The sequence below is a fragment of the Canis lupus genome, chromosome 3 (genome assembly GCF_048164855.1).
Source record: "Canis lupus baileyi chromosome 3, mCanLup2.hap1, whole genome shotgun sequence".
In the NCBI taxonomy this organism is placed as follows: Eukaryota; Metazoa; Chordata; class Mammalia; order Carnivora; family Canidae; genus Canis; species Canis lupus.
In genome coordinates, this window is record NC_132840.1 from 52,357,789 (window position 1) to 52,382,572 (window position 24,784).

Sequence of the window (24,784 nt, forward strand, 5' to 3'; positions counted from 1 at the left end):
TTTAGTTTGTTTCTACCTGAGTCCAACATCTACCAAATGTTTACACACCTTGCCTTGGATTATGATATACCCACCAGTGGAATCTGGTGTATGGTTTGAGGCTAGGCCATAATTTTAATTTATTCCAAAGACTTTGTGAACTATATATACCTGCCATTTATTTAAAAATTTCCCTTTGTCTACTGATTGGTAATGTCACCTCTGTCATTTACTAACGTGCTGATGTGAACTGCGAGCTAATTTATACTAACTTATACTTTTGGTCCTTCCCTCTTTTTGAGCAGCAAAAGTAGGAAATGGTTCCTGAGTCCTATAAATAACAGAAATGAGAGCTGTAAAAATCTATACTTGCCCTGAAAAGACAAAGGGGATTCTTCAGTGGATCGAAACTGCGAGTGATCTTTGGGAGATAAACAGAATATGGCATTGGATTGGAAAAGTACATCATAAGACATAGGCAAGTGAGTAATAGAAAGCCTTGCCAAGTGTCCACCTTGCCCAGAAGCACAAGTGAGTGTAAAGCTCCCTCTAACAGGGCTGTTAGATAGGGTCCCCAAGGAAAAGATCAGTCTCCACCATGTCCTGAATCCCTCTCCACATTGGACCAGGCATTGGTAATGGGAAGGGGCTGTCAGTGTCTAGGAATGAGCAGCAAATATGGTATCTGGGAGGCACAGGAGTGGACTCCAGATTGTTGGCAATACCCAAGAGGTTCAATAACCCTTTGTTGCCTGAAACTAGCTACTGAGCATCCTGTGCCTCTCTCCTAGTCCCTGAAATCAAATCAAAGCACACGTGTCAGCAATGTATCTTTTTCCCCCAGGCTGTGCTCACCTGTGCATCAGGTAGTCTAACAGGTTTCCAAAAAGACACAGTATGAGGGTGCAATTAGAATCACTTACCCTGGAAGGAATGTTGGTACCACAAAGGGAAGACCCTAAACATACAAAAAAAGAACATATACTCAAGGTGACAGTGTGAACAAATGAAAACATACTTTTCTCAGAGATAGACAAGAGAATGTTCATTAGTTAATAATAAACTGGGGAAGAGGCAGAAAAATAGAATAATCATCTCCTCACACCCATTAGGATAGCTACAATAAGAAGAAAGAAAGGAAGAAGGAAAGAAGAAAAGAAAAGAAAAAAGAAAAGAAAAGAAAAGAAAAGAACAATAGTTGACAAGGCTGTAGAGAACCTGGAACCCTTGTCTGCTGCTGGTAGGAATGTAAAATGATGCAACCATATGGAAAACAATATGGCGGCTCCTCAAAAACTCAAAGCTAGAATGACCATATGATCCAGCAATCCTGCTTCTGAGTACATATCCAAAAGAAGTAAAAGCAGAAACCTGAAGAGATACTTGTACCCTCATGTTCATAACAGCATGATTCATTATAACCAAAAGATGGAAGTAACCCAAGGGTCCATCAACAAATGAATGGACAAGCAACATGTTGTATACACTAGAGTCTTAGCCTTCAACAGGGAGGAACTTCTGGCACATGCTACAGCATGGATGAAACTTTGGGACATTACTCAGAATGAAATAAGCCAGTCACCCAAGGACAAATATGAGGTATGAGGTTCCTCAGGGTTGTCAAATCCACAAAGGCAGAAAACAGAATGGTGATTTCCAGGTGATGGGTTGGGGGAGGAAGACATTGGAAATTACTGTTTAATAGGTATGGAGTTTTAGTGTTGCAAGGTAAAAAGAGTTCTGGAGACAGATGGTGGTGATGGTTGTGTGATGATGTTAATGTGCCTAACGCCACTGAACTGCACACTTAAAAATGTTTGAGATGGTAAATTTTATGAGCGTTTTATAAGTAAAAATTAAATTATGGAAATAAAGCAAACATTGAGTAACGATTAAGATAAACTCAACGAGTGGCTGAGTATTGGAACGAATATTGGAACGAATGTATTTAAACATGAATTGCTAAGCAAGGAGATGAACTGAATGGTTCTCTTAGAACATAAGACAAAGGGCTAAAAGACTGGAAAGCATAATTGGTATGTACTCAATGTAGACACATTGCTAAATAGAGAGAAGCTTCCAGAAAAAAAAAAATCTTATTCCTGAACTAGAGCTAACTATTATTCATGTCTGATTCCTGTCCTTGAAGTCCCTTTTTCCTAGATATTTATGTGGGGTCACATTATACATTTTTCCTTCCTTAGCTGATTTTTATTAGTAACACATCACAGATATATTTCCAGATCATTTCATACCCTTCAAAAGACATTTTGGCAGCTGCATATTTAATTTTTTGGTTATTCTGTAGGTCATTGAACCGAATGCCTACTGTTAATTCTTTACTTTGTTTCTAGTATTTTTACTACAGTGGGCACTCTTTGTGGTTGATTTAGGGCCACACCCTCAATATGGTTTTAGGATATACTCCTAGAGGTGCAACTGTTTGGGTACAGAATGTGTCAAATTGAAAGCCAGAGGGCCAAGGCCAGGAGGATCCTGGGACTGCAACTCATCCCTGGGTGGCTTTTTGTCCGGGTCTGGCAGATTTCTGATGCTGGAGGTGGGAGCTGAGTGACCACCTCTATTTTTGTGGCTGTTTTCCTGCTGCATGTGGGGGAGTCCTGATGGGTTGGGCAGAAACCTTGCGATTTGGTGAAGCAGGCTTTCCCTGTGGGCACAGCTGCCCTTGGCCAGCACTGGCCTCTTTCCTGAACTGCCTCTGCGTGCTTCCCTGGGCAGTCCCTCCCTTCCTCCCCCTGCTTTCAGCTGGCTGGGGCCTTTCATGTCCCCAGAGCTCTTGGCAAACATCCATTGATCCACCGTAGCTAAAAATACTCTAAGCAGAGGGTTGCTTTTTGGCCCAAGCCTCCCCCCACCCCCAACGCCTACTTTGAACCACCTACAAGTTACAGGTATTCATAAAGTGCTCTCTCTTCACCTCCTTTGAGGCCACATGGTCATCTTTGACGGGTGAAGGAAGGGATGTTCTTAGTCTCTGTCACCTCAGTATGTTCTCTTACGGTTCTGGCATTTGGGTGTCAATCTTCCGTAGCTTTCACAACCAAAGCATTTGTTTTATTTTATTTTTTGCATTCTTTTGGCCCTTGTCAGAATTGGGAGTCATTTGTTTGCACTCAAATTGCTTCTTTCCTCAGAGGTCCTGAGCTCTCAAGTCTGATTTCCTCATCTGTCTGGCTATTCTTGTCCACAGTACCACACTATTTAAGTTATTGTAGACTTTCCATAGACTTTCATCTAATACAAAGAATCTTCTATTGTCCTTTTGAAACAAGTATTTTGTGACCATCCTAACCTGTCTTTTCCCCCTAAATAAACTTCAGGACCAGGGCAGCAAGTTCCACTCCCCCCACCCACCACATCCTCCCACCAAAGACTACCTCCCTCCAAAAAGAATATGTTCCTTTATTATTTTATAAAGTGTGAACACCATCCAGTCAGAGAAACAGCCCCCTGTTTAATGACGATTAAGGAATACATAGAAACTTCTGGATGAAGTATAGGTCAGGACTGGGAATAGTTGCCTTTATGCAGCTGGGACTGGATACTCGATTCAAGAATGGGAGCTAGAATATCTTTACACACCATGAAGCTGCAACCAGACCACGTCACTTGCCTGGGCCCAGGAGAGGAAGCAGTGCCACCCAAGAGACAAAGGACTAGATACAACTGCGAGGGTCTCTTGAGAGTTTCAGGTTGAAGAGGCAGGAGATACCAGAATGGATGGACATTATGACATTTTTCTTATCACCCAGGCAGCCACCTCTGCCACATGCCTAGCGCAGGAGGGCAGGCCCTTCTGGATGCAGAGGGAGGCAGCATGATGGAGTGAGGGGGTTGGGAATGGAAAATAGAAGACTCAACTTTGACTCCACCATGCTGTGTGACCTTAGATAAGACACTGTGTCCATGAGTCCTAGCCTTCTCACCTGTATACACAGCAATAGTCCTATGACTAATAAATCATAATAACCGGGGATCCCTGGGTGGCGCAGCGGTTTGGCGCCTGCCTTTGGCCCAGGGCACAATCCTGGAGACCCGGGATCGAATCCCACATCGGGCTCCCGGTGCATGGAGCCTGCTTCTCCCTCTGCCTATGTCTCTGCCTCTCTCTCTCTCTCTCTGTGACTATCATAAATAAATAAATAAATAAATAAATAAATAAATAAATATCATAATAACCAATTGCACAGCATTGTCGGGATGGAGGTAATGAGTTAACTACTTCCTAAACTAGACAAGGCTGTCAAATGTCTTTCTGTGTTAAATTGATAAGGGCAGCTTCAGGAGGAAGCCCACCTGTTTGGTTCTCGTTACAGACTCTGGATGAGAAAAGGGAATCATTTGCAGTGGGAATAATAATGTAGAACTTTAAAAAGTCATGCTGCCTTAAACACTGGCCAGGCCAAGGCTCCAGGCCCTGCAGTGAGAGGCAGTGCAAATCGGGAAGGAGGAATCTGAAGGAATCTTCTACAGAATCTACCGAAGAGACAAGGATTCCACCATTTGTTGAGTGAGGTGGGGGTGGCAGGAGTAGGACAGAAGAAACTGAGTTATTAACTCATCACAGAAGCTTTTATAGACATCATCTCATCAGAACCACCTTCTAAGCCTGTGGGACTAGAAATTATCATCCCATGTTGTAGCTCGTAAGACTCAGAGGGCACAAATAACTCCTCCAAAGCCATGAAGTTATGAAATGAGGGAAGCACATTTCAAACTGATGGTTTCAGACTCATGGGTACAAATTCCAACTGGATCCATGTTCTACCTTATGTTTTAATGAATTTCAAATGAAGGAGCAGGAACCACTCATAACATGAGGAATACATCTCACACTACCTGCCACCTATGTAACTCAACATAAGGACCCTCGGCTCAACAGCACTGCCTACAGTGTCTCCATAGCAACAGTCATGTAGGGTACCATTATCTTTCTGGAGCCAATAGGCAGTGGGGTGGCTCTTCTAACCAACACAGGTGATGGGCCCAGTTAAGTCTCTGATTAGGATGAGGCTCCTGAATGAGCCCGTGCTCTGACGGCATCACACAGAGTTGTTGCCATGGTTTTGGTGAGAAGTATTGCTTTTCTGAGGATTGCAAAACACTTCATGTTCCAACCCCATGCTCGTTCATTCCTGACAGAGTGGAAAATGTGTCTCCTTGGCTGAAATGTTCCTCTTGAGTCCAGCCCAAAGATGACATTTTTAGGAAAGTTTGAGAAGAATCCTGTGGCTGTTACTGAGTCACGATAGAGTGGAAATGGATCTTTTCTATTTAAAGAGTTTTGTGCTACTGTTTGAAAATGTCATATTGCTAGGGAACGGTGGAAATAGAAAACTTTCCACTTGCCATCAACAAAGAAATATCGTTACTGAATGAGAAACAATGGAGTGAGTTGAGGAGATGTTTTCTTACCTGTCTGACTGAAGTAATAGGTTGCTGGGAGTTTAATTTAAGAACATGAGTCTAAATAAGCTTGGTGTTCTAGAAAGGGATCATTCATCTGAAATCCAACACATGTGATTCTAGACCACATTCTGCTACTACACAGTCATTACTTCAAACAGGTCTCAGAAGCTTTCTGGATCTCAAGGTCAATATAAATCAAAAGAAAAGATCAGATTAGATTCCAATTTCCCCAATTTACCTGATCTTAAGAGTCATCTAGGGACTGAAAAAAACAACAACAACCACTTCTTTGGTCCCTTTCCTAAAGTTCAGCCGGTTCTGGGATCTATTGGAAATATATTTTAACAAACCTGCCTGGAAATTCTGAGGAAAAAGTAGGTTTGAGAAATAGAACTATGCAAATACAAAGTGCAAAACTATGTTTTTATGGGCCTTTGTACCTTGCTTTTTCACTGGAAATAGTAGGGTTACTTTTCATGTGGGTGTGTATGTATAGACTCTCATTTTTTAATGGCTATATAGTATATCGCCATGTTTCAATATCTGTTTACTCCCTTTTTATTGTCCATTTGTTGTTCTTTTCTTCAGAAATGATATACTACTTTGGATTCTTACTAGGACTATTGGAGGGCCCCCATCTCACTACCCCTTGTGAAAGAAAACTCCAAAGTGCAGCAAGCACTGCTAAGAGAGTCTTTTAGAACAGGATGAGGAAGACATTGAAGAAGGTGGCTTGTGTGCATCTTCTGTCTCAATTTTTGGAACACCCTGGACTTTTGACTCCTGTCAATTGCGACTTGTCACTCGCACCTCCACCATGTCCCGGAACACATCCTTCTACTTTAGACTGGAACAGAGATAATGTAGCATCTGGTCGCTGAATAGCCAATCATGCAGGAGATAGTTTAACTCTGTCAGCACCAATCATAATTCCTTCAAAACAAGTTATGTAACCTCGTGGTTTCTGCCTTTATAAGCTTACTCTCTGCTTACAATTCGGAGTACACTTTTGAGTTTGGTTCCTTGCAATCCCTAAGATCCCAAATAAGCACTTCCGGTTGCTTTATGGCCTCTTCTCCTTGGTCAACACCATTTATTAACAATGGATGCTATTATTTAGGAGGAAAGAAGCTTTGCTAATTTGATAAGTAATAATGGTATCCCATTACATTTCTTAATTAGTCGAACATGCATTCATAGATTTGTTGACTATTCATATCTTTTCTTATGTGAATTGCCTGGTAACATTCTTTGCACATGTTTTCTTTTTCTTTTTTTCTCTTATAGATTTGGGAGAGCTATTTATACCCCCTAAAGCACATTAAATATAGTCGTTTATGTTGTAAACCTCCCCTGGCTTTCGTTTGCCATTCAATCTTGTTTGTGATGATTTTGGCATTTAACATTTCTATATGCAATCTTTCTAAAAAACTCTTAAGAATTCTATCTTTGGTATACACTTAGAAAGATCTCCATATCCAGATTATATATTTGCTTAAATGTTCTTAACATTTTTATGGTTTTAGTTTTGCATTTGACTTTGCAATGCATCACATTTTAGTATACGGTATTAGAAAAGTCTCTAGTTATTTTTTTCAAACTGTTAACTAGTTTTTCTAACATAATTTCTTAATCAAAGAGATTTTAGATACTGTGATTGTCATACTATAGACTTGCATAACCTTGAATCTGTTTCTACTCGTTGTTTTCTGACCTCAATACTTTGTTTTGTTTGGTGGCAGGCTGGGTTTATCTGACTTATTAAATATCCACTTCATAGGGTATAGGAGTCTAATTTGGGGTAATTTGAATCCCCCAGTTACACAATCCTAATTTAGATCTTTCAAAACAAGACTTCAGAATGCAAACTTTTAAGGGACCAAGAAGTGGAAAGTAGTTTCTACCCACATCAGCAGCAGAGGCAACTTAACACAATAAGATAGTAGAGCTAGGTATTTATTTATTTATTTATTTATTTATTTATTTATTTATTGCTAGGTATTCATGTAAGTGTTTAACATGCAACAGGTAGGAGTTTAATCCAATGAAATTGGCATAGGAATCAATTCTGAATGCCCTGAGGTTTTTCGGGACAAAGAGAAGCAGACAAAAGGAGAGAAAACAAGAATGGAAGAATGGTATAGAAAGAGGTAGTAAAAAAGAAATGATGGTAGAAAACAGGTTTAATTTTTTTTTTTTACTTTGAGAGTATTTGTGTATAAATATCTATTCCAGTGAAGACTATTAATTCATGTGTATTTAATAGAAAATGAGAGAGGTGTTAAATCATCACACCAGGTTCTGCCCCAAGTGCGAAGTAAGAGGCCAACTATGCTGGCAGGACCCTGGGTATATAAAGCTATGCTTTTGGCCTTTTCATGGGATGTCTCCCTAGCTAGGCTCAACACAGAGGTGATTCTAAGGAAGGGAGAAAGAGGAAAGTAAAGGATAAAAAGCAAAGAAACAAAACCAATTTTAACATGAAAGATATGCTGTAAGAATTTCAAAATGATTCTATTTGCTCAACTGTTTAGATAATTTGGAAGCAGGAAACTAGGGGCCGGAGTGATGGAGCTATGCATCTTCCTCTAATAAACAGAGTTACCACCCATCCATGCTTCAGTTTGGCCTGCCCTGGCAAAGCTGGCAGGTCCACTGAAACCCAGAAATCTCTCTTGCTTTCATGCAATGTGCAAAACGGCTGTTCTTTCAACTCCATTGGGTAGAGGAGACTTTCCAGTGCTTCACTAGGTATATCTTGGTGTTTCTCAACTCTTTGGCAATTGTTACATCTTGTTTATATTACCTTCCATCTAGAAAACTCCGTGGGCCTAAGAAATTGTATCATCCAAAGAATCACAAAGGAGTTCCTGGGACCTGTGTGTTAACCTTGTATTTGGTCCATGTCAAGAAGCCATCATTGCTAAGAGCATCATCCTTACCCATTACTTGCCATAGATATGCTGCCTCCTTAAGACCATCATATTATTCATATTTGATTGAGTTTCTGTCCTACATGCCCTCCACTTAACTGTTCATTTCTCCCTACAAAACCCTCATTTTTTAAAGCCAATTCCCCATGGTCTCACTTGGCCCGTGGTCTCTGTGCACTCTACTCTCTAACCCCTTTGCAAGCCTCTGAGCACGGTCGTATTTTGTAAAGGAACAGAATGTGTAGTCTAACAAGATTCTTTTTCTGAATCATAAATTAATTTGTACTTAAATTTTACCAAAGTCATAAAATAACTTACGTTTACTCTATAGTTAGTAAGTCAAGTACTTTGGAGGGGAGAAATAATTCTAAAATTACCCCCAAAATGGCGCATGATAAATGAAAGATGTGTACTTACTGTACCAACCACATATTCATCATTCACAGAATCATCATCCTCTGTTTCTTCCAATGTGCCACGATCTTTAGTCCCTCTAGGAATGGCTCTGCCTTGACTATGCAGGAAGGTGAGAATAATGTTCCAAATTCTGAGTGAACCTAAGGACTACTTCCAACACTACTACAAAGTAATAACACAAAGGAACCCCTTTGGATTCCAGCCTCCTTACCCTGAAGAAAAGGATGGACTAGGGCCTCTCAAACTTAAAAACAACAACAACAACAACAAAACACTGGAAACATTTTTAAAACGGAATCTTACATGGAAGGAAAAAAATAGCCCAGGGGCAAATGATAAAAGCAGAACCTCACAAAATGTCACGGCTCCATGGAGCAGAGTTTGAAAAATCATTGGATTGGCTCATCCCTAAGTCCTTTCTAAATTAAATGTTATTTTTTTGTGATTTCTATCTAAAAAAGTCTCAAATCACCTAAGAGATGCTGCTTAGGAATAGATGGGAGTGATTCTATTTAGGAGGAAGAAGTGAGGGGTGGGTTATGGTGCCAACGCACGGAGGGAACCCTGTTCCCCCAAAACATCTTGGTCCTTTGAGCCTTCCCTGCAGGATGGTGAAGGCTCGCAGCACAGGAAGGCTCCCGATTCCAGACGAGGATCAATCCCAGATCCCTTAGCAACAGCACCAGAGCAAAGCTTTCTTTTACACCAGCAGGTGGTGGTGGGCCCTCGCGGCTTGGCAGCACCTTCTTACAACGGACTCCTGGTGACTATTAGAATCTTTTTTGACCCTGCCTGGCAACCAGCACCCCTTGGTAACATAGGAGCCTTCATTCCATCAGACTCTACGATTGCTTCTTGTCTCATCGTTCTATACCTTTTCCACATCCTGTATATATAATATGCTCTGCATCTAAATTCAAATCCTTTAAATATTTTGTATATTGGAGGACAGATGCCAAAGTCCAGAAATTTACAGAAAAGCAAAATGGATTATATTTCAAAAATAACCTGCCTCTGTATTTGACTTCTGCTGTGCATACAAGATACCTGTGGGTAGTGATTAGAAGGTCATCCAAAGCTCTGTCTGCTGCAATAAATCAATGTGATGTCCCCTGTAAGTCACACAAGAGTTCAGGAGACCAGGTCTTATTCTTCCCACTATATAACTATGTGACCTTGGTCTAGACACTTCACCCTCAAGCCGTAGTTTCTCTTCCTTCATAAAGCAAGAAAGATGAGCTGATGATCACAGAGGCTCCTCGGGGTGCTAACATTTCATGACCCTTGGCTTCATTTTTGACCAGGGACTTTGCATGTCTCCAAGGTCAAACCTCTGGGATTTTTACTTAATCCCTAGAGTTTCCCCTATGAGATCACAATATTCCTTGTGATAGTTCTTAGCATTGTGTTCAGAGTGCAGGGAAGGGCTGACAAAGACCACAAGGCAGTACGGGTTCTAAGAAGTCAGAAACACAGGGTCCCCACGTGACCCTTGTGGTCGGAAATGGGAACAAGAACAGCTAGAGAAATCTTCAGGATCACCAGGCCAGTCTGGTGATCATGCATCCATGCATCTAGCTGCCAATTTGGTCTCTCAAAAAGTATTTAACAGTTCCTTGCTATTTGCTGAAGCATTTGTAGAAGCGGGGGGGGGTGTAGGATACAAAGTAATAATAGGAATAATCTAGCGGGGGGAAGACAAGACACACACACTTACTTGAGTTAGATAAATAAAGCGTTAGCCACAGGTGACTGGAGAATAAATCTTCACAGGAGGCTACCAAGGGTAGAAGGGGACCTTTCCATTTGCAAGGGAGAATCCTGTGGGGATGATGGTTGACACAGGGCATTCTTGACCAAGGGAAGAACACATGTACAAACTTGAACATGGGATAAACATGGTGTGTCTTGACTGGGGCTTGCTCTGGGAGCATATGACCTGTGCAGCCAGAGTCCCAGGTTCAGCAGGACCCCGTGCTTGGCTCAACACAACGCTGTTGCCAGCTGACATTCTCACCATTTTTGAGTGAAGGGCGCCGTGCTATTTTGCATGGAGCTCCACAATTTATGTAGTGTCCCCTTGAATACTGGCTTGCTCCATCCTATCATGGACTGGTAGGAGATGAAACTGGAAGAGGAGGTGGGGATTCACACACTGAGGGCCTTACATGCTGTGATCAAGTGTTTGGATTCCATCCTGTTCAAGGAGGCAGTATGGGCATATGGGCATGCTTTGAGCAGTGGAGCAACACGGTAACATTGAGATTTCGGGATGACTAATTTCATGCTAACACAGAGAGGGGAGACAGGACTGGTTTGAAGACCCTTCCAGACCCATGGGTAAGGCAAGAAATTCCACTTCCATGTAGGGGGGATGGGGAAGAGAGGGAAGATTTGAGAAACAAGTGAATCACAAGGAAGAATTACTCTGTCTTGTTAATGAAATTAGGGAAAGATGGAGAGAGAGAAAGGAAGGAATCGGGGTATTAGTGCTACTAGGATTATTGGGACCAGATTGGTAGAGTCACCGGGAGCCTTTGGGGTCACACTTGCATCTGGGAACTTGGCAGTCAGGTGAACACTTTAACATCATTCATTCATGCACTTCATTTGTTCAACATTTATCGATCACCTACTACTATGTCCAGGCACTGTTCAGACACTAAAGATCCAGCTGGAAATAAAGCTGTCACGAGCTCTGCCTAGATAAACTTTGCAGTCTAGGGGAGGAGAAAGACAAAGAGGCTAAGCAAATGTTACAACTATGGGCATGCCATGAAAGGGAAGCTCTATGTTGTCTGGGAATCAGAGGAGGCTTTTCTGGTTCTTTCTCCCGAGAAATTTAAACAAACAAATAAATGAAACTGTTAAGCACAAAACCCTTAATTTGTTTCATGTGTGTGTTGGGGTTGTGGCGGTCATTCTCATTTCCTGAAGACTAGGCGTGCCTCCTGAGAGAGGGAGATATGGATAGCCAAGTTACGGGCTGTGTGAGGAATAAGAGAACAATCCAGAAGCCTCGCGATACCTTCCCTTTTGAATGGCTCTTCTGAATGGCTTTCCACGGGATTCTTACAAAGAAATGCCTTTTTGAAATCTGCTATGGAAGTGGCTTTTAATGCAGCTAAGATGTTCCCACTGAGCTGCCTCGCCCCCGGATCACAGCTTTTGTTTAAAGAACAGGTATCGACCCAGTCACACTGCACTTGTCCCTGGGAATTCTGGATATCGGACTGAGAGGGAGCAAACTCAGGAGCTTTTGGGGGGTGGCTGTTGTCAACCATGTGAACTGAGAAAATGGTGCAGGTGGCTGATGGAGAGGGCAAGATGCCGTATGGGCAGGAGCCAGGGTCAGTGGCCTGCAGGTGCCCCAGTCCCCAATTCTAGCTCTTTTTCCTCCAAGTATCAAACATATCCCTGTGGCTGAATTTCATGAGACACCCAGGCATCTTTCTAGTAAGTGCTTCTTTTTGCTCAAGCTTGTTCAAGATACTATTATCTGATTCTCTATTGTTTGCAAACAAGGAGGTTTCCCACTGATGACTGTTGGGGAAGAGCATCCAGGGGTGGGGATGCTATGAGCCCAACCAAAGAAAATGTTGAGATCTGTTTTTAAATCATGTTTTACCAGCCCAGACTCCTAGGTGTATGGACTCAGAGCTTGGAAGGTAGACTCAGAGCTTGGAAGGTGGCCAAAATATGCCAAGGTCATGCCCAGGAACCTGGGTGACACAGGTTACTCAAAGCATCTTGGGTGGCTATAATGCTGCAGTGTCCCCTCTGTACAGTGCCAGGTAAAGACCACAAGCCCTGGACACAGGAGAGCAGCAGCCAGCTGAAGGTCCTTCCCTCAGAAAGGGCAACAGTCTACGCCCATAACTTAACACTTGAGTTTAGCCAGATTGATCTTCATATATGACCCATGCCTTTGACATTTTTGTCTTTAGGGCCACTGTCAGGCAAAGGACATTGGGAGGCTGTTGGCCACTGTTGGCCACTGCTGGCCAAGCAAGACTACTCCAGGAAGTTCTGGATTGCGACCAAAGCAGGAAGTCGATACTGTGGGACACATTGTAGATACAACCTCTCCTTTTGCCCAGTGGGTGGCCCACCCACAAAATTCTTTCTTCCACCTGGCATTACCCAACTCTGGGACAAAGCTACCCTTCACATGCGCAGGTGAGTCACTTGCGGGTCTGACATGTTCTTCCTTGGGGGTACGTGCAGGCAATCGACCTGCCTGGGTCAAGAGGAGACTGTGGATCCACTGTGGATGGACAGCTGGGAGAACATGGCCTGATGTGCAGGTTGCCTATGCTGTTCCTGTCCGGGTCCTGGCCATGTTTCCCAAATAAGGCGCAGAGCCAGGACTTATTTTTGTGTGTAGTTCTGATGCCTGAGCACACTCTGCTCCTTGCCTTCTGACTCCAGGTACCAATAATAACTATTCCCTGGCCAAACACTGCCCTGCGTCCTGATGCATGGCCAAGTGACCCCAGTGACCAAGAATGACAAAGGCCCCATAGTCTACCCATTCACTGCTGGGAGCATCCAGAGAAGAGAAGGTATAAATGATGACCTGGTTTGTGGTCTGGGGCAGGGGGACAAGGCGAGCCTGGGGAGGGGGGTATTGGACTGGCCTCAGTGGCCCTCACAGACAAGCAGGCATGCATGCAAGAGTCTGGGACCAGGCACACACTGTTCTTTCTTAATCCTACGAGATATTCTGACTCCAGGTTCCTTTAAGGAGACCGAGAGACATTAATTCAGACCGGTTTCAAGCACAGGGCATTTGGAGGGTAAAAACCAAGAGGCTATTCAAACCCAGAGAGCCAAACTCGGCCTTGCCATACTGTTGTTTCAATGATCAAGCCTCATGGCTGGGTGTAAAGTGGTTTTAGAAAGAGGTCTGTTCACACAAACACCGTGAAGCTATTCTTTCCCAAGCACCACACTCAGTTTGTCAAAACATTTGAAGAAGACTAATTCATGCCTCAAAAGGAATTCTCGCTCACTCACCAAACTGCCAGGTCCATGAGCTGAAGGCTTTTTGTGTGTGTTACAACAGCTCAAGACACCACAAGGACTGGACCCTGGACCTAATGCCTTGGGTTTTTACCATGTCACTAAGAGGCAGAATCACGGTCTGCGCGGTCTCTGGGAGGATGGGTGAGAAGTCAGGTGGCTGAAGCCAGTCCTGGCCAGTGCTGTGTGGATGAGACGCAGAACAGGGGAGGAGTGAGCACATGGGCTCCGAAGGCTGGGGTGCAAGTGTTCAAGTCCCACCTGGTCTGTTTGGACCAGGAAACTTAAGAAATGGAAACTTATGAAATGGAAACTTAAATTTCCTTCAAGATGCTTGCATCTCTTCATGTGTGAGTTTGGAAGTAGGGAGGGGTGACACCTCCCAACTGGTTGTTGCGAGGATGAAAATTAGCATGTGTTCCATGCCTAGAGGAGCATCCAGCACCCAGTGAGCACCAGGTAATCCTGGGGGCACATGGAGTCTCCCCAAAGCCCACCTGTGTCAGGAGGACAGGTGAACAGCTCCCCACACCGTCCCCAGAGTCGTCCCTCAAGGGTCCCTGCTCAACGGCAGGGAATACTCTCCACCCCCCCATCACAAACAGGTCCCAGAAGCACAGAACAGAAACGCGGCGATTGACATAAACAATTTCAAACAATAATTTCAGAAGACAGATTGTTCCATTTGGGCATCCAGATTCCTCTCGGAGGCTTTCCCCACTTGTTTATGTATTCCGTGGCACAGAGCCATGAGTGAATTAAGCAGACAGCCTGCACGCTCCCGGGCCCAGGAGCGGTCTGCGGGGGGAAGCAGCTTGCGGTTTGACCTGCTTTCCTTGAAAGCGATTGCTGAGGGAGCTCCTGGTGTCCACCCACTGGCCGGAGCGGTCACCAGGTCCCAGGCCCGGGGTGGGGGTGGGGTTCCCGGTTTGAGCTCTGCTATTTCTCTACCTGCATGAATTAGAACAGGTGATCAACCCTTGATCTAACCCCTACAAGGAAGATACTATTATTCCCGCTTTATGTACCCAGAAGGAAGGCATCCTTGTACCCAAAGTATAGGGAATTGCAAGGATCCAACCCCGACTCCATGAGCAGTGGTAAATTACCACAGGGATATGAACAAGGTCAAGGGAGCTGTCCAGTGGCTTCCTGGAGGAGAACTGGTTAACCAGGGGGAAGTAGAGCCTGGAACAAAGGGGGTGTTTTAGGAGGCCGAGGTAAAGGACTGCTTCCCAGATTAAGAGAAAAAATTTCATTCCACGTTTGCTAGATTCTCTGAAGGTCTATTTTAGTTCTTTTGAGATCCCGAGTGATGCCAGTGGTGTACTATACTTAGAGCATGAACGACCTTTCTGGTCATAAAACAAAGGCATATTCATTAGGGAAAACTTGGAAAATGTACAAAAGTTCCAGGATGGAACACAAAATTAATGGTCATTCACGTCTTTAACACTTGCTGTGATACACCTGTCGATGTTTGGCCTTCTTTCTTCCAATTCATATGTATACGCATAGATACATTATTTCTATTCTACAGTTCTACCCATATTCTAAAATACCTATTCATATTCTAAAATATCTATATTCTAAAATATCTATTCATTTTCTAAAATATCTATTTTCTAAAATATCTATTCTACAGTTTCTCAGGAATTGGGATCACAGGATGTGTAGGACACTGAAACCTCTTTCTTGCCTTGTAGACAGCTTTCCTCCTCATTAGGTATACTTTGAAAACACCATATTTAATGGGCATGCTACAATCCCATTTTCAGTGTATTCAAACATTCTCCTTTGGTTGAACATTTCAGGCTTTTCTTTCAATTTTTCTGCAGCAGATAGAAGACTACAAATACAAAATCTCTGTCTTTCATATGATATGTATAGTGTACACATACATATGCAATAGACAGTATAAGACTATTCCTTACACATGCATGCTATTATGTTTATAAAGTGCTACATATTAAGATATATATGTAGGTATATATATGACTCTACATGAGTATATACATGTTATATATACCTTAGGCCTTTCATTAATATACTTGTACTGGTACCTATCAAGTTTGGAAAAATAGTAAATGTAGATATATTAACATTTAAAAAAATGTTAGAAAGTAATCTCAGCCCTGCCATTAGGCACAAGATTTTGAAGCAACCAGACATAACATTTAGAACATTTTCTGTGTCTGGGACATTCCATGGTGTCAGGCTCTAATCTATGTGTTAAGACCAGAACCCGTTGCAGAGGCTGGCATTCCACTGAGTCAGAGGTTCCTCTGCAAACCCTAAGACTCATCCTGTTCTCGACTCCCAGCCAATAGAGCATTTGGCGTGCTGAATCTTCCCGTCTCCTGATCTCCAGCCCTTCCATTCTGAGGCCAGTACAGATGGCTACTATATGTGAAGAAAGCTTTAAACAGGGGGATCATTTTGTTGAAAGAGCCACTGGTTTCCACACCAGGTACCTGCCTATCTGAACACTGTTTGTACTTCCCCTGCCAGCACATTCCTCTGTGGGATCACATGGTGAACTTGATGCTGGAGGCCCAGAGATGAAAGTTCTGGTTCTAAATCTACTGGGTGACCTTGGACACATTTCTTAAGGTCTTAATGTCTCCTCATCTGTACAACCAGCTTTGTGATCTCACAGAGTTGGTATGAAAATAAAAGCATATGGACTAATAGGATTTTTTTTGGGGGGTAGTTAATGGACCATAAAATACTATATGTATATAATACTGCATATATATATGAATATACATAATACTGCATATATATCATATATGTGAGTAATATATACAGTGTTCCACATACATAACATTGCATATATATGTAATATATAATACATATATTATATACACATATACATTATATATTATATAATTTTACATTATATGTAAATATATGTATTATGACATATAATGTATATTAATATATTATATGTAATACATATATAAATACATATAAATGTATGTATAAATCATATACATATGCATATATATACATATATAATATATACATATATTATAATATATAATGTAATATACACTATATATGGTATATAAAGCTGACTGTTCCACTAGCTCTGTGAGCCTCAAATTTTGCTCCCTGTGGAGAGTGCTTTTCTTCTTGGTTTTATTTTTAGACAGAACAGTATTTTTGATTCTAAGAGCATAGGATTTGGGTTCTCAGTACTGCCTGAAAAACAGCCATGAGCCTTTGCTAATCCTCATAGCCAGTGGTAACATTGTGGTCCCAGACAAGGCCTCGGGCTCTCTTGAGATAACACCAAAGGACCTAAGCTGGATACCAGCCACCCCTCTCTGGGAAGTGAATGTGACAAGAAAGCCTTCTATAAGAATTTTCTTGCAAGGGAGACAATAGGTGACACCGCGTATACAGAGCACTTTATAGAATACAGTGTACATTCTATAGTAATGATAATTATTGTCATCATTCTTAAACACAGCTTGGGGTATAAAAAAAAGAAATGAGAGAAGCTAGTGGCACACCTTAAGAGATGTTCACAAGCAGCTGGTGGTTGCGAATTTAGAAACAACATGTTTTATAATGCCATTTAAGGGGTTTTAAAGTATTGTAAATTAATACACCATATCTAATATATACATGTTAATCTAACAATAATATAGAATTGATACCCATCTGTGAATAAAACTGCTACAATTTATTGAATATGTGAGCACATCCCTGAACTATGTCAAACACTTCTTATATGGCTTTTCACTGAAGCCTCACAGAATCTCCAGGGGGAAGGCCTCTCTATTTGTAGATATGGCAACAAAGATAAGTGGAGATCTGAGAACTTAAAAGTACAGGCTTAACTTCCTATAACCATGAAGAGTGGAGCTAGGATTTGAACCCACACCAGCCAGGCCGTGGAGCCCATGCCTCAATACATCCATTTACAATTTCTGATGGGGTCAGGGGGTTTTTGGTCTTCACAGACGAGCAAAATTTTTAGGTTACTTTTTTTTTTTTTGTTTTGATTTTATTTCTTTGAGAGTGAGAGAGAGAACATGAGTAGAGGGAGCGGGAGAAGCAGACTCCCCACTGAGCAGGGAGCCCAACACCAGGCTCCATCCCAGAGATCATGACCTGAGCTGAAATCAAGAGTCAGACACTTAATAGAGCCACCCAGGCACCCCTAGGTTATAGTTTCAACATGAGCATGCTTTAGGACAGGTGGAGAATTTATTAAGAACTTGCCCCTGCTGGGTGCTCAGCCACTTCCAGATTTAGTTCCTCAGATAAGATCTCTGTAATCCCTGCTACTCCATAAACAAACAATGCTCACTGCTAGTTGATTTATTACCAAACTCATTCCTGATTATTGTAGAAGCTCAAGGAGATACTGAATAATCAAAATAAAGAATATGGGAGTATAAGAAAGAATATAGGGAAAATTAATCATTACTCCCAATCTTACCACCCAGAGGTAATCACTTCCTAGGCTTTTTTCTATGCATATGCTTCAACGCTTTTGGTAGGTTTGTGGTCTGTTTTGATTCCTAACTCATGGAGCTTAAAATATTTCAGCTTTTAAAAGTATTTTCTTTTAGGGACGCCTGGGTGGCTCAGCGGTTGAACATCTGCCTATGGCTCAAGTCGTGACCCCGGGGTCCTGGGATCCAGTCCCACATTGGCCTCCCTGCAGGGAGCCTGCTTCTCCCTCTGCCTCTCTCTGTGTCTCTCATGAATAAATAAATAAAATCTTTTAAAAAAGTAAATAAAAGTATTTTCTTTCAAAATTGCCTATGGTCAAGAAATGAGCTTGATATTTTAAATTTATTGACATTTCAGCATGTGTTGTGTTGGGGGTGGGCACTGAATTTAAAATAGTCTTCTAATATTCTAGGTCATGTCAGAGGTTTAAAATATATAGTCAACTTACCTTCAGTGCTCATATCCTACAAATGCCGATTTGAATTTTTGTCTATTCAATTAGGCTTACAGAAATGTGTTGTTTTCCACTTCTATCATGATGTTGCCAATTTCTCTTTATACATTGTCACATTTAAAATTTTCATAGAAAAAAAAAATAAATAAAATTTTCATAGATACCATTCTTGTTCTAAAAGATTCTAATGATATATATATGTATATCATTAGAATATATATCATATATATATATATATATATATGTATCTCTATCCCATTTTTATATATACACATATATATGATAACATTTGTCCTCCTCTTACCCCTGGGTATCACCGTGAACAGTTTGAACTTCTATTCTTAAGACTTTTTTCTATGTATTTATACCAATTTTTAAAAAACAAAACTGCAAATATACTGCCTGGTTGTTTCATAATGTGCTTTAAAAAAAATCTAAGTGTATGTCTTGGAGATCTTTCCATGTCAGTTCATACAGAATTTTATCTCCTTTTCCTTTGCATTTTATTGTCTTTCGTGAGTGTAGCGTAACTTAATTAACCTTGCCCTCTCTAATGGATGTTTACGTTCTTTCCACTCTTTTTGGCATTGTAGTTTATAATGTCCCATTATAAATTATAATGCCCTGAAAATCCCTGTACATACAAGTGTTTCTTTCAATTAAGATGCCTTAATGTATCTTGGTTGATGGTGAGCTCATTTAAAATGCAATAGAAATTGTCCAACTGTATCCCTTAAGCCTTTCAGATGTGCTCACTAAAGAGATTAGATGCCTATTTCTCCATGCTTGCTAATATTGATGTTATCAATATTTTACATTTTTGCAAATCTGATGTTTGAAAAAATAATGCTGTCTTTCAATCTGCATGTTCTTGAATGTTAGTGGGTTGAATACATTTCATCCCGGCTTATTGAAATTCCCTTGAATTATCTTGCTCTTTAGGTTGTGGGCTTTTAATCCCATTGTTTACACAAGTCCTTTTAATAACTTTGTCTGAATACACATTTCAAGTGTTTTCTTTCAATCTACTATTTGATTTTTAAATTTCTTTTTGCTGATTCCCACCCCCCCCTCCATGTAGCCTTTTAAACTTTTTAAGTGGCCAAATACATCAATTTTTATTTCTTCTCTGGCTTCGGTATTATGCATGGGAAGACAGTTCTTACTCCAAGATTATAAAACTGTTCTTCTTTCTTCTAATATTTTATAGATTTTCTTAGCTCTTTAATCCATATGAAATTTTTATTTTTAAAAAATTATTTATTTATTTATTCATGAGAAACACAGACGCAGAGACACAGGCAGAGGGAGAAGCAGACTCCCTGCGGGGAGCCTGATGTTGGACTCGATCCTAGGACCCCAGGATCACAATCTGAGCCAAAGGCAGGCGCTCAACCACTGAGCCACCCGGGTGCCCACATAAGGAGTTTTTAAGATGTTTTATAAAATAGCTGAATTAATTTACTTCCAAAAGGATGTCAATTTTCCCAACACTCTTTCATCACATATTTTATTGCTAATTTGAGTAGACACCGTTATTATTGGAATTTAATAGAGAGTAAATTCATACATACATGTATACGTTACACACACACACAACTGTGATCCACTGATAGTATGTTTTACTCCTAATACTAATTACTACATGGGTATGCGTTGCTTTTTTCTCCTTCATTTTATTGAGGTATAATCGATAAAATTATAAGAGTGCACAACATGATGGTTTGCTATTAGACGTTGTGGAAGGAAACCCACCACTGAATTAATTAACAGGGCTTTTATCTCAGATATTTACATTTGTTTGTTTCTTTGGTGACAACACTTAAGTTCTAGGCTCTTAGCAAATTTCAGTTATACATACAATGTTATCAACTGCAGTCACCATATTATACATTAGATCCATAGACTTTATTCATCTTATAACTGAAAGTTATAAGCCTCCCTATGTCTCCCACCCTCCAGCCCCTGGCAACCAACATACTCTCTGGTACTGGATATTTCTTTTTTAAGCTATATTTAGTGTCTTAGGGCAAGCCTATTCTTGTTACTATTGGTTTTCAAAAATTTCTTGAACTTTTATTCTCAAACTGAGATTTAAATAGCTTTCATCGAAAGTCCTAAAATTCCAGGAGAATGATGTGTATAATTTATAGATTAATTCATACTAGAAACAGGTCTCTTGATAAATCACTGTTTAGGAAATCAAGGATAAGAATGGTAATTGGGTATATGTCTGGTGTTGTCATCCAGAATGAAGTATTTTTTTTTAATTTTTATTTATTTATGATAGTCACACAGAGAGAGAGAGAGAGAGGCAGAGACACAGGCAGAGGGAGAAGCAGGCTCCATGCACCGGGAGCCCGACGTGGGACTCGATCCCGGGTCTCCAGGATCGCGCCCTGGGCTAAAGGCAGGCGATAAACCGCTGCACCACCCAGGGATCCCCAGAATGAAGTATTTTAAATCCACTTGGCCAGTGGACATATATGTTGGAGTCGGGGGTGGGGGGTTGGAGTAGAAGGAGGGAGCTTTTAGGTCGTAATAGCTATGGTCATCCTGGCACCAACCTGATCAGATGTAGCCTCAACAGCTTATTGGTTACAGTACTCTGAACCAGTTGCTTAACATCTTTGAGCCTCCACTTCTCCATCTATAGGTGTCTGACAACATTCCCTAAGGATTAAATGAGATCATAAAAGTGCTCCATTAACCCCTAGCCCTCTGTGCTTCTCCCTGATGAAACATCAGTCCTATCTGGTAACAGGTGATCCCCAAAGAGCAGGTCACACAGACATTTCCAAAGGTATCAGGTAACTGTGGCTCCTTATCCTTTTTATTCTTGACTGAAAAGGTATGAAAAGCTTCCAGAACATCAGTCGCCAAGCTGACTCTGAGCCAGTTCTATTACAGGGGCAAGCATTCACTGGCATATGGCAATTAGACTAGGGTTAAGCTTGGTACATCGTGGGTGCTCCAGAAATATTAGCTACCAAAGTGGATCTTAGAGATTCATAACCATTATTCCCACACTTGGATATTTACTCTAAACAATGAGTATCCTAGAAAACAATCCTGGGGAATAAAAGACTATGTGCATTAAGATTTTTATAATGTTGTTTGTAATATAAAAATAATGAGGCTTCATTTTCCAACCGAAAAGGAAAAGGTTTAGCAGATTACTATGTACTCACTTGATAGACTTTGATACAGTCTTCTAAATAAGAATGTGCTACGAGCACAGCAGCTCAGAAAACGATTTAGGATAATAGGCTCATGGGCAAAAACACTATCAACCTATGTATACACCCTGTAACTTTATAAAAATCTTTACACATCTGGACAAGGACAGGAAGGAAACCCAAAATAGTAAAAACTTTTAAAGTATTGACATGATCGTTCAATTAATGTTGAGTAACATTTTCTGGATCTGGCCTGGTTTGGAGCCTTCCTGCCCCTTCTGGAGCTTGAGTACCAATAAAGTCCCATGTGGAACCTCGGACAGAGGAACCAGCCCAGCCAGTCCTGAGGAGAACAAACCCGAATGACTTCCAGAAGGAAGAGTGTTCCCAGACACAGGGAGGGCAGAAAGCTATGGGAGATATTCCAGTCATTTCTCTGCATCTGGGACTATTTGACTTTGTTTCTCAAGAAAGAATTGATGACTTTGTACCACTTAAGGGGCTGAGAAGAAAGAGATGTAGACTGAGGACAGAAATCTCACTTAGATGGTAGATCAATTGGGCAACCAGACCAGGGGCGCTAGGCAAGATGTCCTAAGTATCTGAAAGGTTGTAGATCTCCTCTTTATTGCTACACATATGGAGTGATGGCTAAGTTTCCACACAGGAGGGAAGCCATTATATACATTTTACAATGTCACAGTAGCGCAAATCAGTATTTCTACTGCTAGCATTCTACTGCTTCTTTAATCTCAGGGGGCTCATCTAAGATGGCTGAATACAACAATTGTCAATTAGGGTGACTGACATGATTAAACTACATGCTTCAATAGCATCTATGGGGAAATGAAAAAATTTATCTTCCCTTGACTAAGAGGAGAAAAGAAAGAAATTATTCTGTTTTCAGTGGCTCCAGAGGGCATTGACCTAGGCCCAGTAAAATAGATAAATAAAGCCAGGCACCTGGGTGGCTCAGTGGTTGAGCATCTGCCTTCAGGTCAGGTCATGATCCTGGGGTCCTGGGATCGAGTCCTGCATCGGGCTTCCTGCAGGGATCCTGCTTCTCTCTCTGCCTGTGTCTCTGCCTCTCTCTCTCTCTGTGTCTCTCATGAGTAAATGAATAAAATTTAAAATAAATACAGTCAGGAATTGCCTTATCTATTCTAGATTTCTGGGAATAAAGGGCACATTTTAAAAAGATTTTTAAAAAGGATTTTATGTATTTATTCATGAGAGAGAGAGAGAGAGAGAGATCGAGAGGCAGAGACACAGGCAGAGGGAAAAGCAGGCTTCATGCAGGGAGCCCAACGTGGGACTCGATCCCGGGACTCCAGGATCATGCCCTGGGCTGAATGCAGGTGCTCAACTGCTGAGCCACCCAGGCATCCCCCTAAAAGGCACATTTTAACAGCACTTGGAGATCCTCAGTTTATCTAGGAATAAAATCTAAAACTGGGTAAGTTTGACTTACTACTTATTCTAGGTGACATCAGAATATAAATTAGTGCACATTACTCATTAAAAACAAATGCTACCTAATGATAAAGTTGAAAATCTAAGTCCTAGAACAGCACTGCTGTAAAACTATTACTTGGCTAATTGCTTTTGTTGTTTTTTAAGTCCTATTTATGTCCATCAAAGGCTTTGAACTACTCCATGTTTCTCTCTTGTGCAATTCGCACGCCACTGCGTCAAGCTGTCCCTTCCCATATGGGGATGGGGACTTCTTTCCATAAAAAGAAACCGTCAATGATTCTACAAAGGTCTTTCCCTTACAAATGGCATGAATCATTTTATCAGGATGGAAACAAAAGCCAAGTGAGCAGGGCTGACTTTCCCAAGGTCATCGGCGGGAATGTGACGGGCTCCGCCCATGGCCCTGCCCATGGGAGAGCATGAGTGAGCCCAGGAAGGCAGACCCCTGTGAAATGCACCTGCTGGCTCCTCCTTCCGGATCTGGGCAGAGATGCATGATAGTGGGTCACCATCTGCTAGATGGCCAGTGAGTTCTTGCTAATAACATGGAAAAAAGGCGATGAGAGACCACTTTGTGCTCTAGCATCTTCTATTCATGTCTGGCTTTTCTGAAGTATATAAAAGTCGAACCCTGAAGCTGAGCACCTCTAGGTCTGGCCTGTCCATCTGTTACTCTCCGACTGGATTCAACTAGATTAGAATCCATTCAATCTGGTTCAATCCAACCTGACAAAGTCTTCCTGATTGTGCCTGACACATACTATAGCAGAGAAAAGATGAACGCTACTCTTTCTGGTCTTGAAAAACTTAATTTCTTTAAAGCCCTCCAGGCACACGAAACTGGACTCATTATAATCCTCGATTCATGTTGCATTGCCACATATCATTGAGCCCTGAGTGAACACTGTTCAATTAATTTGCTTAATAAACACGCAGACACCCACTGCCTAACCTGATTAAAAACACCAGCAATGGTTTCCCTAGCCTAGGCTACACCCTTACCTACCTCCTTACCTACCTCCTTCCCTAGCCTAGGCTACATCCTACCTCCTGACCTCCTTAACTACTGTTTCCTTGCTCCAGAGGAACTACTTTTCTGAATTTTGTATTTATAGTCTTTTCTACCCTTGCTGTTCTAGTTTTAATACACAACATCTATGCCTAAAAATACATAAAACCAGATTATTGGGGCACCTAGGCGGCTCAGTCAGATAAGCATCTGCCTTTGACTCAGGTCATGATCCTGGGGTCTTGGGACTGAGGCCCAGATTGGGCTCCCTGCTCATCAGCGAGGAGTCTGCTTCTCCCTCTGCCCTTCCCCTTGATTGTGCTCTCCCTTTCTCTCTTAAATAAATAAAATCTTCTTAAAAAACCCACACAGATTGTTTACTTTTATTGCTTCTGAGTAGTCTTCAGGG

General features: G+C 41.5%; 1 protein-coding gene across 20 annotated transcripts in view; it reads right to left on the reverse strand.

Moving 5' to 3' along the window:
• Nucleotides 1-24,784, reverse strand: part of MYOCD (myocardin) — a 306,072-nt gene that overhangs the window by 68,332 nt on the left and 212,956 nt on the right. For 4 of the 20 annotated variants that reach the window (XM_072821092.1, XM_072821095.1, XM_072821081.1 and 1 more), the window contains exon 1: nt 8,760-9,662. The exons of 13 other annotated variants lie outside the window; for them this stretch is intronic. The gene's annotated coding sequence lies outside the window, so the exon portion shown is untranslated. Of the gene's footprint in view, nt 1-8,759; nt 9,663-9,806; nt 10,078-24,784 lie in introns of those variants that run through there. 3 more of the 20 variants (XM_072821083.1, XM_072821082.1, XM_072821090.1) reach the window with 3 other exon arrangements.